This window comes from Moschus berezovskii, chromosome 11 (assembly GCF_049115385.1).
Source record: "Moschus berezovskii isolate FMDL1 chromosome 11, NW_MosBer_1.0, whole genome shotgun sequence".
Taxonomy (NCBI): Eukaryota; Metazoa; Chordata; class Mammalia; order Artiodactyla; family Moschidae; genus Moschus; species Moschus berezovskii.
Genome location: NC_142470.1, coordinates 13,642,575 through 13,654,432, shown reverse-complemented (window position 1 = coordinate 13,654,432; position 11,858 = coordinate 13,642,575). Strand labels below are relative to the sequence as shown.

Here is an 11,858-nt window from a genome sequence, read left to right as displayed (position 1 = left end):
CTACACTGTCAGTGGCTTTAAATGGGAGAGTCTCTTGAAGTTTTGACTGTTCACATTTGTATGTGTGTTTACAACCACATCAACATCACATAGTACTGCTTGAGTTGTTTCAGGTTGATATGACATGAAGTCAGACTTTGTAAACTGTGTGATTTGGTCCTGTACCAGGTGTGCTAGACATAATACAGTTTCTTGGCAGTTGGAATAAAGTGGTGGGAGAAATGAGTCATCCCACAGCATACAATAAGATGTTATGCTCAATACGCCATTGAAGAGTCACTTCATGTTATGAAATGTAATTTAGTTCCAGCAAAATGATATAACGCATAACATTAAATGAATGCTGTTAGCTTATTAGTTTTGCTGTCTATTATTTTGATTTTATAATTGTATAAGTACTGTTAGCCTAAGACATTTATTTATACATAGCTCTACTATTATTTATGTTTAAGTAGCATTATAATATGGGCTTCCTTGATGGCTCAGTGGTAAAGAATCTGCCTGCCAATGCAGGAGACGCAGAAGACTCGGATTTGATCCCTGGGTCAGGAAGATCTCATGAAGAAAGAAATGGCAACCCACTCCAGTATTCTTGCTGGAAAATTCTAAGGACAGAGGAGCCTGGTGGGCTACAGCCCATGGGGTGGCAAAGAATCAGACGTGACTTAGCGACTAAATGACATCAACAACAAATTCCTATAGGTTCTATTTTTTGTCTCCTATCCCCCCACCGCAAACATCTCTACTCTTTTTTGTTTTCCTTTTCCCATGAGTGTCACTACCAGTCTCTGTTCTGGTCTGTCTTTTTAGTCCATCCACTGAGAACTTCTCTCTAGTTTATTCTTGCACAGCATCCCAATTACCCAGATCAGTGTGGTACTTGCAACGATAATTCAGTACTAAAAGCACAATGGAGAGAGTTATTAATCCCATTTGGATCCAAGGATGAGAAGAATGTGCAGAGAAAGCTATAGAGGTGATGTCAGCCCTCACGGGATGGTAACTAGGCATTAACTAAGTAGAAAGGGCCTCCCTGGTGGCTCAGAAGATAAAGAATCCACCTGCAATGCGGGAGACCTGGGTTTGATCCCTGGGTTGGGAAGATCTCCTGGAGGAGGGCATGGCAACCTATTTCAGTATTCTTCCCTGGAGAATCCCCACCGACAGAGGTACCTGGCAAGCTGTAGTCCATGAGGTCAAAAAGAGTCGGACATGACTGAGTGACTAAGCACACAAAACTAAGTGGAAAAGAGGCAAAGATATTATCCCATATGAAAACACGGAGGTGTGTAAAGAGAAGTGTTAGGGGAATGCAGCATAGTTCAGAATTTGATATAGGGTTTTGATGGTGAATTGGGCTTCCCAGGTGGTACTAGTGGTAAAGAACCCACCCACCAGTGCAGGAGATGCAAGAGATAGGAATTCAATCCCTGGGTCGGGAGGAGGGCATAGCAACCCACTTCAGTATTCTTGTCTGGAGAATCCCATGGACAGAGGAGACTGGAGGGGTACAGTCCATGAGGTCACAAAGAGTCAGACATGACTGAAGCAACTTGGCACACACACACATGGATGGTGAATACATAGCCAGTTTGCTGCAATCTCCTCCCATTCCATATCCATGGCAGACATAGCTGATATCTCACAGAGCATTTTCCTCACTGGGATTGAGCAGAGGCCTTGAACCATTCTCAAATTAACTTACTAGGCAGCTACTCCTAATTAAGTGGTAGTGGCATAAGAGGCGAAACATATTTGTTGTTCTGGGGATGAGAGAATGAGATGGCATAAAGAGTAATTGAGGCTGGGGAGTTAGTTAGCCAGGAGCCAGGCTGAGAAATTTCTTTTGATAATGGAGTTGGTGATTATAATCTCTTGGGGAAAGAGAAAAATTTCTGTGTTTCGAATGTGAAATATCAGAAAAGTTTCAGTGCTCTGGGAACTGCCTCTGTGCAGCCGGTCTAGTCTAGGACCTTGTTAACAAGGCCCGGGAGAAATTCTGTTTGAGAATTCCCTAGCTACCCTGCTTTGGTCCTAATTAGCCACTCAGGGAAGTTTGTGGTTTAATTAAGAAACATCCACAGTTAAAAGTTTGGCTTCTCCTAACTGAGCGGTGATTAGGAATTAAGCAGGGTTTCTCCATGGAAACATAGTCTTTGGCCACCACCAACACAAAGTACCGCAGGGACAGAGTTCCTTTCTCAGGCTCATCTATCTGTCTCACTTCCGAATCAGATAAGTTGGGCCTATCTGGGTCTGCTCTGGAATTACACTTGGAACTGAGGCCCCAGGTTGGAGGATGGGTCTGGCATGGCTATAGACATCCCTTGTAGTTTACTTTGTGTTAAAGGAGAACTACAATTATAAGAGGATTGGTGAAAGCCCTGAGGCAGAAGTGTGTCTGGTGTGTGAGAATAATAAAAGGGCAAATGGACTGGACTGAATGAGCAGAAAGAGGCAGGAGATGAGTCCAACCTGATCAGAGAACCCGTTCATGTAGGACCTTATAGACCATTGTAAGATCCGGGCTTTAGTGCTACGTCAACCTTGTCAGTATTTTGTTGTCAATGCATTTTCATCTTAGGTAAGAAACATTTCTCTAGCCCAAGGCCTAAAATGGTCTGATGCTAAAGCTGAAACTCCAATACTTTGGCCACCTCATGCGAAGAGTTGACTCACTGGAAAAGACTCTGATGCTGGGAGGGACTGGGGGCAGGAAGAGAAGGGGACGACAGAGAATGAGATGGCTGGATGGCATCACCGACTCGATGGACATGAGTTTGGGTGAACTCCGGGAGTTGGTGATGGACAGGGAGGCCTGGCGTGCTGTGTCATGGGGTCGCAAAGGGTTGGTCACAACTGAGCGACTGAACTGAACTGAACTGAAGGCCTAAAATACGACTATCTTCATTTTCTACAATGTTTTATTTTTAAGATGAAGTCTTATTACACATACAGTACAATTTATATACAATAAAATTTATCCATGTTAAGTATTTTGTTGATGAGTTTTGACAATTGTCTTCTGTTTTGTAGCAATTACAATCAAGACAGAGAACATTTTCGGCACCCTGGACATTTCTCTTGCCCCGCTAGTAATTTTTCTTCTCCCACTCCCAGCTCCAGGCAAACACTGATCTGATTTCCTGTCTCCCCCACCTCCAGAAAAAATGTCATATAAATAGGATCACACAGTATGTAGCTTTTTCAGTTTGTTTATTTAGCTTATTTCACTTTGTATATTGCTTTTGAGTTTCATCCAAGTTGTTGTATCATCATAGTTCTTTCCTTTTTAGTTCAGTATCATTTCCTGTGCAAATATACCATTATTTGTTGATCTATCCATCAGTTCCTAGACTGTCTTAGATTTTGGCTAGTATGAATAAAGATGCTACAAAACACTGGCATACATTTCTTTGTGTAAGCACAATTTTCATTTCTTTTGAAGTATCTAGGAGTGGGATTTCTGGGTTACATGGTAGAGGTACGTTAAACTTTTTAAGAAACTGTCAAATCATTTTAAGCAACTGTTGCATTTTGCAATGAATGAGATTTCCAGATTCTCAGGACTTGGATTGTCAGTCTTTAAAATTTTCTCTCCTGGCCGCGCTAAGCTAGCCCTCAGGCAGCACCATGAGAAACCTGAAGCCCTACGGCGAGCACAGCACTGGTGCAGCACGGGCTCCGGAGGCACTCTGGAGGAGGAGGAGGTTAGGATGGCTGTGGGTCAGTGGGTTCCCTGTGGATATCAAACCCAGACAACTCTACCTGCTCTTCAGGCCTTTCAAGGGGTATGAAGAGTCCCTGATCATGCTCACATCAAGACAGCCTGTTGGTTTTGTGGTCTTTGACTATCGGGCAGGAGCAGGAGCCACCAAGAGTGCATTGAACGGTATTTGCTTTGATGCTGAAAACCCACAGTCTTTGAGGCTAGAGTTTGCCAAAGCCAACACTAAGATGGCCAAGAACAGGCAAAGTGAAAGTCGATCAGTCGTGTCCGACTCTTTGCGACCCCATGGACTATACAGTCCATGGAATTCCCCAGGCCAGAATACTGGAGTGGGTAGCTGTCCCCTTTACCGGGGGATCTTCCCAACCTAGGGATCGGACCTAGGTCTCCCGCATTGCAGGCGGATTCTTTATCAGCGGAACCACAGGGGAAGCCGATGAGTTAAAGGGAAGAACAAGTGAATGGCTACACCAAATCCTACCAATGCCCACCCCACCCTTGGAGCACACTTCATCCCAGGGGACACCTATAACCCGATGGGGGCCGCTCTGATCCCCGCATCCCCAGAGGCCTGGGTCCCCTACCCTCTGTACACTATGGAGCTGACCCCAGCCATCTCACACACTGCCGTTCACTTACCTAGCCGCCACTGCTGCTGCTGCCTCCCGGCATGCGCTGGTTCAGTTCAGCTCAGTTCAGTTGCTCAGTCACTTCCGACTCTTTGCGACCCCATGGACTGCAGCACCGCCAGGCCTCCCTGTCCATCCCAACTCCCAGAGCTTCCTCAAACTCACATCCATTGAGTCGGTGATGCCATCCAACCCTCTCATCCTCTGTCGTCCCCTTCTCTCACCTTCAATCTTTCCCAGCATCAGCGTCTTTTCCCAGTGAGTCAGTTCTTCGCATCAGGTGGCCAAGGTATTGGAGCTTCAGCTTCAGGATCAGTCCTTCCAATGAATATTCAAGACTGATCTCCTTTAGGATGGACTGGTTGGATCTCCTTGCAGTCCAAGAGACTCTAAAGAATCTTCTCCAACACCACAGTTCAAAAGCACCAGGTCCGCTGGTACCCTTCCTCTGATACCACCAAGCCAAGATGGAAATATCAGCACTTCTGTTAGCTCTTCACCCTTGTCACCACAGCTCAAGGCCCCTGCCCCACAGGGGAGGAAGCCACCCTGAGCTCCCCCTGCCCCCAGGTGGCCCTGCAGAGCTGCTGCTGCCACCGCCCTCCAAAGACTGTGGATTTTAAGCCTGACTCGGTAGGCTTCTTTTCTTCCTCTCTTCCTCCTCAGCCCTGTCCTTCCCCACAGCCTCTCTCCAAGGCCTCAGGGCTGGATTCAGGGCCCTTCTCGCTGGGAGGGCTCCTTGGGGACTGAGCAAGGCCCAGTCTCCCAAATCTGTTTCCGTACCCCCATGTCAAGACTCTGAGGCATTTAATTTTGAATGTTTTCTGGCACGAATTAAGACACTTAAAACTTGTGTGTATGTGAGTGTACAGTTTGTTCTCACATTGCTTCACCATGGCAACAAGGCCTGGCCACTAAGGGCTCATCATCATTCCAGGTCCCTCTCCCCACCCCTCTTCCCTGCACCCACCCGGCTTCATTGAGGACCAAGCCCCGTAGCCAGTTCTGCTTGGTGGCTGCCACTCCACCACCACCACCACCACCCCACTCACTTCCAGGCTGAACAGGAAAGACCACACAGCCAAGACAGAGCGTTTTCCTGGTCATTTCAAATCAGGGGCCTCTGCTTCCTCATCTTTAGATGGGCCAACAACCATTAAGGAAATCCTTTCTCTGCTCATTTCGTTCACCTCTCCCCAGTGCACCCTGGTGTACCCCACCCCTACCATGGCTCCTCAGTCTTTCCAGACTTTGAAACCAACCAAAAAAGTGAAAATATTTTTGTACCGTGTGTAACAAAATATTTATGCAACATGAAAGAGGAGAGTGAAAAAGCTGGCTCAAAGCTCAACATTCAAAAAACTAAGATCATGGCATCCCGTCCCGTCCCGTCACTTCATGGCAAATAGATGGGGAAACAATGGAAACAGTGATGGACTTTATTTTTGGGGCTCTGAAATCACTGCAGATGGTGACTGCAGCCATGAAATTAAAAGACGCTTGCTCCTTGTTATGACCAACCTAAGTTTGAAAGTGAAAGTGAAAGTTTAGTTGCTCAGTCATGTCTGACTCTTTGTGACCCTCAGTTTTTCCAGCAGTCATGGATGGATGTGAGAGTTGGACCATAAGGAAAGCTGAGTGCCAAAGAACTGATGTTTTTGAACTGTGGTGTTGGAGAAGACTCTTGACTGCAAGGAGATCCAACCAGTCCATCCTAAAGGAAATCAGTCCTGAATATTCTTTGGGAGGACTGATGCTGAAACTGAAGCTCCAATACTTTGGCCACCTGATGCGAAGAACTGACTCATTGGAAAAGACCCTGATGCTGGGAAGGATTGAAGACAGGAGAAGAAGGGGGTGACACAGGATGAGATGCTTGGATGGCATCACTGACTCAATGGATGTGAGTTTGAGGCAGCTCCGGGAGTTGGTGATGGACAGGGAATTCTGGTGGTGCTGCAGTCCGTGGGGTCACAAAGAGTCAGACATGACTGTGACTGAATTGATCTGAACTGAACTGAAAGCTTCATGTGTGAGGTTAATTATTGAAGAACCCTTGTCCGCCTTATCAGATAAGTTTAACGTTTTCTTTTGAGACATAAAGAAGAAAAGGGTTTCCTTTCTTTAGCAGTAAGCCTTAACGTCAGCTCTTAGTTTAAGAAAAATGAAGGAAAAATTGTGCAATTTTTTGTTTTGTGAGCTTTGCCGTTGGCTGCAGCTGCGGCTGTCTTGTCATTTTCAGACTTAGAAGATGAGGTGGCTATTGTAATTGCTCATCCTGTGAGAATGTGAAACTGGGTAATATATGAAACACAAAGTAAAAGAAATCATCCAAAGAAAAAAAGAAAAAACCATAGCATACTGTCGATTATTGTAGCCTAGTAAGTCTTGAAGCTAGGTAGCGTGAGTCCCTTCCTTCTTATTTTTTCTCAAATTTATTTTGATTCTTCTAGGTTCTTTGGCATTTCCATATAAGTTTTAGAATAAATGTTTTAATTTCTGTAAAAAAACTGGTAGAATTAAAGTAACTTTTGGTTTTTAATATTTTTATCTTATTTTGGTATCCCTTATTGGGGATGTAAACTTTAAAAAACTATACTTCTGCTACCCAGAGATGACCATTGTTTTTCCAGTTTGGTGGGTTTTCTTCTATGACTTAAAAATTATTTATGTTTATAGTAGATCTTACTTTTGAAGAGTTTAAGGCAGCTTGGAGGAACATATAAGCTACAAGATGTGTAAACTGAAAATAAGGTTGTTGCTAAGTCACGTCAGTTGTGTCCAACTCTGTGTGACCCCATAGATGGAAGCCCACCAGGCTCCCTTATCCCTAGGATTCTCCAGGCAAGAACACTGGAGTGGGTTGCCATTTCCTTCTCCAATGTGTGAAAGTGAAAAGTGAAAGTGAAGTAGCTCAGTCGTGTCCGACCCTTAGTGACCCCACAGACTGCAGCCTACCAGGCTCCTCCATCCATGGGATTTTCTAGGCAAGAGTACTGGAGTGGCTTGCCATTGCCTTCTCCGTTTAGACAAGCACAAAAGAAGGAATAAACAAGGGTGGGGACATAAAATTGAGCCAGGAATGACTCTGAAAATGCAGATGGTAATGACCCTTGTTACGGGTGAGCCTTAGATTTGGCTCCAAGCTTTCTGATCAGTCACAGAATTCACAACCAAAGATAAAAATAAACAGTTGCTTAGATGAAATACTAACATCTGTGTTCTAAGAACAGACACAATGCATGAGCTTTCTTTTAATCAGCTTCAGTTAGAGGCTTTTGGAAATCACATTGGTGCATCAAAGTTAATATTAGTAATGGTTTGGAGGCAAAAATCACACTGTCTAGATGGCACTAGTGGTAAAGACTCTACCTGCCAATGCAGAAGACACAAGAATTGTGGGTTCAATCCCTGGGTCAAGAAGACCCCTTGAAGTAGGAAATGGCATATATTCTTGCCTGGAAAATCCCATGGAGAGGGGAGCCTGCTGGGCTACAGTCAATGGAGTTGCAAAGAGTTGGACATAACTGAGTGGCTGAGCACACAGATATTTATATCTCCAGTGATCTGTGTTGACCATACACTGGATATCAGATCCATGAGAAAGTATGGATGTTATACACATCATTTGGGCAATCTTCTCCAGATAATTTTTCCTTTAGTTAAACTTTTGATAAACATCAAGTGTCAGTGAGCTCTAAATATTATTTCCTGGTTAGTGCTTCAGCTATGACTGGTTTTTATTATTAGTTGAATATCGATGAGTCTTTATTTAGCATTAGTGATCAAGTAACACATTGTAGTGTTGAGAGCAGAGTATTGGGCCAGACTTTTAAATCCTAACCCCATAACTTTACCAACTGTGTAAACATAGGCAAGTTATGACATTTCATCAAATCTCAAGGGTCTAATATGTCTGAAAAGGTTACATGTTCTATGGTTACAACTACATGACATTAAGGAAAAGGAGAAGCTGTAGAGATAGTTGAAAAGATCAATGGTTGCCAGATGGTTTTTTCAAAAGTAATTTCATTTATTTAGTTTTGGCTGTACTGGGTCTCTGGTGCTTCGTGAGAACCTTCTCTAGTTGCGGTGAGCAGAGGCTGCTCTTCACTGCAGTAAGTGGAGGCTACTCCCGTTGTGGCGGCTTCTCTTGTTGGGCACATGCTCTGGGCCTGCTGGCTGCAGTAGTTGCGCGCAGGAGCTCAGTAGTTTCAGCTCGTGGGCTCTAGAGCACAGGTTCAGTAGTTGTGGCTCATGGGCTTAGTTGCTCCAAGGCATGTGGAGTCTCCCCGGACCAAGGATTGAACTTGTGTTTCCTGCCCTGGCAGGTGGATTCTTTACCACTGCACCACCAGGGAAATCCTGGAGGGTTTTTTGTTTTTCCCGGTGGGAGGAAATGAATACGTGAAATAGAGAGCATTTTTAAGGCAGTGAAACTAGCCTATTATAAACCTCATAGAGCTCAAATTGTCATCTCACTACACTGTATTCAATTTTAGTGTTGAAAAATGAGGGCAATTGTTCTCTAAGTGACTAAACCAAATTATACTCCTTTGTGCACTGTCATAGAATTTCACTGTTCCCTACACTCACCAATGTTCAGAATTGCCAGAAATATTTTTTTTCTTGTTCATCTGCTGTGTGTAAAATAATAGCTCACCCTGGTTGTAAGTTTTCCTAATCACTCCTGAGGGTGAGCACAAACCATCTTTTTATAAACAATCTTCCTAAATGATTATGTTTTCTTTCTTCTGAAAGAGTGGATATGGCATGTAATTTGACTACTCTGACGAGTCTAAATGCCCATCTTTCTTCAGGGCATAATGGAGAGTGGTCTTCAGGTGTGTAGCACTTAAAACAAGTGGCCCCAGGGGAGGCTGGGCAGAGAAGTAAAAAGTGGATCTAAGAGAAGAATCATAATGGAGTCGGCAGGTTTGGGAAGGCAAATGGGAGAACAGTAGAGATGTCCACTAGGGTGCTGACAGGCTACTTTTATGCTGTAGCGTCAATTGATGACACGATAGTAAAGAATTGATAGTAATAAAGAATCTGCCTGCCAGTGCAGGAGATGCAAGACAAAGGTTCGATCCCTGGGTGGGGAAGATCCCGTGGAGGAGGAAATGACTACTCACTCCAATATTCTTGCCTGGAAAATTCCATGGACTTAGGAGCCTGGCGGGCTACTGTCCATGGGATCGCAAAAGAGTCAGACACATTTGAGCAATGATCGCACACGCACAGGGGCAATTACAGTGGAGTTCTAGCTTCCTGAGTTCTGCTGCTTTCTATCTCCGTGTCTTGCAGAGCCCCTTCTTTTGTCCCAGTAACTGTAGGAGTCCTGGTGCAGAGTTGTCAAACGTAAATGCAGTTCCAGTACATGGTATAGTGCCAGTTGCCTCAGATCATCTGAGAAGCTTATGAAAACTCCCTGAGCCTCTCCTCTGCAGATTCTTTTTTAAAAAATTGTTAACTAATTTTATTTCAAAAAATGTTTATCTGACTGCACTGGGTCTTAGTTGCAGCATGCAGGATCTTTAGTTGCAGCATATTGGATCTAGTTCCCTCACCAGGGATGGAACCCAGGCCCCCTGTATTGGGAGTCCAGAGTCTTAGCCACTGGACCACCAGGGAATTCCTCCCTCCGTAGATTCTGATTCACCTAGTCTAGAAAGGGACATAGAAGGCTACATCTCCCCATTTCCCAGATTTTCCTGAGTATTTTCCCAGGACTGGCCTCAGAGAATCAGGAGCTGACCCTTGAGTTTTTGCTGCAAGACTCTGATGTGGCCAGAATCTTTTGCATATGTCCCAATCTGCCCAAAAGGAATAAAACACTGTTGTTCCCTGTTCCATTTTGTCAGGCATGGGCACAGAATCTTCCCCAGGTGGCCAGAGTACAGTAAATTCAGTTCAGTCGCTCAGTCATGTCTAACTCTTTGCGACCCCATGAACCGCAGCATGCCAGGCCTCCTTGTCCATCACCAACTCCTGGAGTTCACCCAAACCCATGTCCATTGAGTTGGTGATGCCATCTAGGATGGACTGATTGGATCTCTCTGCAGTCCAAGGGACTCTGAAGAGTCTTCTCCAATACCACAGTTCAAAAGCATCAATTCTTTGGCTCTCAGCTTTCTTTATAGTCCAACTCTCACATCCATACATGACCACTGGAGAAACCATAGCTTTGACTAGATGGACCTTTGTTGACAAAGTAATGTCTCTGCTTTTTAATATGCTGTCCAGGTTGGTCATAACTTTCCTTCCAAGGAGCAAGCGTCTTTTAATTTCATAAGGCTCTATCTGTTGACAAACCTAGACAGCATATTAAAAAGCAGACATCACTTTTCCGACAAAGGTCCATCTAGTCAGAGCTGTGATTTTTCCAGTAGTCATGTATGGATATGAGACATGGACCTTAAAGAAGGCTGACCACCAGAGGAGTGATGCTTTCAAACTGTGGTGCAGGAGAAGACTCTTGAGAGTCCCTTGTACTGCAAGGAGATATAACCAGTCAATTCTAAAGGAAATCAGTCCTGAATAATCATTGGAAGAACTGATGTTGAAGCTGAAGCTCCAAAACTTTGGCCACCTGATGGGAAGAGCTGACTCATTGGAAAAGACCTTGATGCTGGGAAGGATTGAAGGCAGGCAGAGAAGGGGATGACAGAGGATGAGATGGTTGGATGGCGTCACTGACTCAAAGGACATGAGTTTGAGCCAACTCTGAGAGATAGAGAAGGACAGGGAAGCCTGGCAGGCTGCAGTCCATGGGGATGCAAAGAGTCAGACACGACTGAGAGACTGAGCAATAACAAATGCCTGTTGATAATATTTTATTGAAGGATTACACCATAGAAAAGAAAAATACACCGTAGAAACTACGTTCAAGTATAGCACCAGCCCCTAACTTCTCCTAAGAAATCATCAGGCCAGCTGCTCACCTGTCTCCAAGCGGACAAAGACATTTCCTGTCCCTAGACGTGGAGGTCTTCTCAACACCTACTACAGTCAGAGCTCAAGTGCTTCTCAAGAGCCCTGAAAGGAGAAGGTTTTCCCTTTACCTGTTTCTAGGTTCCAGATCCTCATGTAATCAGCCATTCTATGCCCATGACTGATTGAATAAGGAGATATTTGGTCAAGAGAAATTAAAGGCAGGATATTCATTTTCAGCTGCACTTGAAAGGAGTGAATGACAAAAGTGAACGGGAGAAGGAGGTGAGGATTGGGTATGAAGACTCTGGCCAATTGAGGGGCCCCAATAAGGCGGCTTTGATTGGTGGAGATATAAATATATGAATATGCTGTATGCTTACATAATTGTACTATAAATAAATAAGACTGTAGATTCTAGTCTTGTCAGTCATCTACACCATTTCTAATGGACTCTTGCCTTAGGTATGCTAACCTTCAGTAGCTTGATGTTCACACCAGGAATCATCAGAAGTGAGGGGCCTCAGGAGAAGACTCACCCCTGAGCGTGCCCACAGGAGTGCTGC

General features: G+C 44.5%; 1 pseudogene; it reads left to right on the top strand.

Moving 5' to 3' along the window:
* Window positions 1-3,542: 3,542 nt before the first annotated feature.
* Window positions 3,543-4,851, top strand: LOC129539884 (RNA-binding protein with multiple splicing 2-like; annotated as a pseudogene).
* The last annotated feature ends 7,007 nt before the right edge of the window (window positions 4,852-11,858 follow it).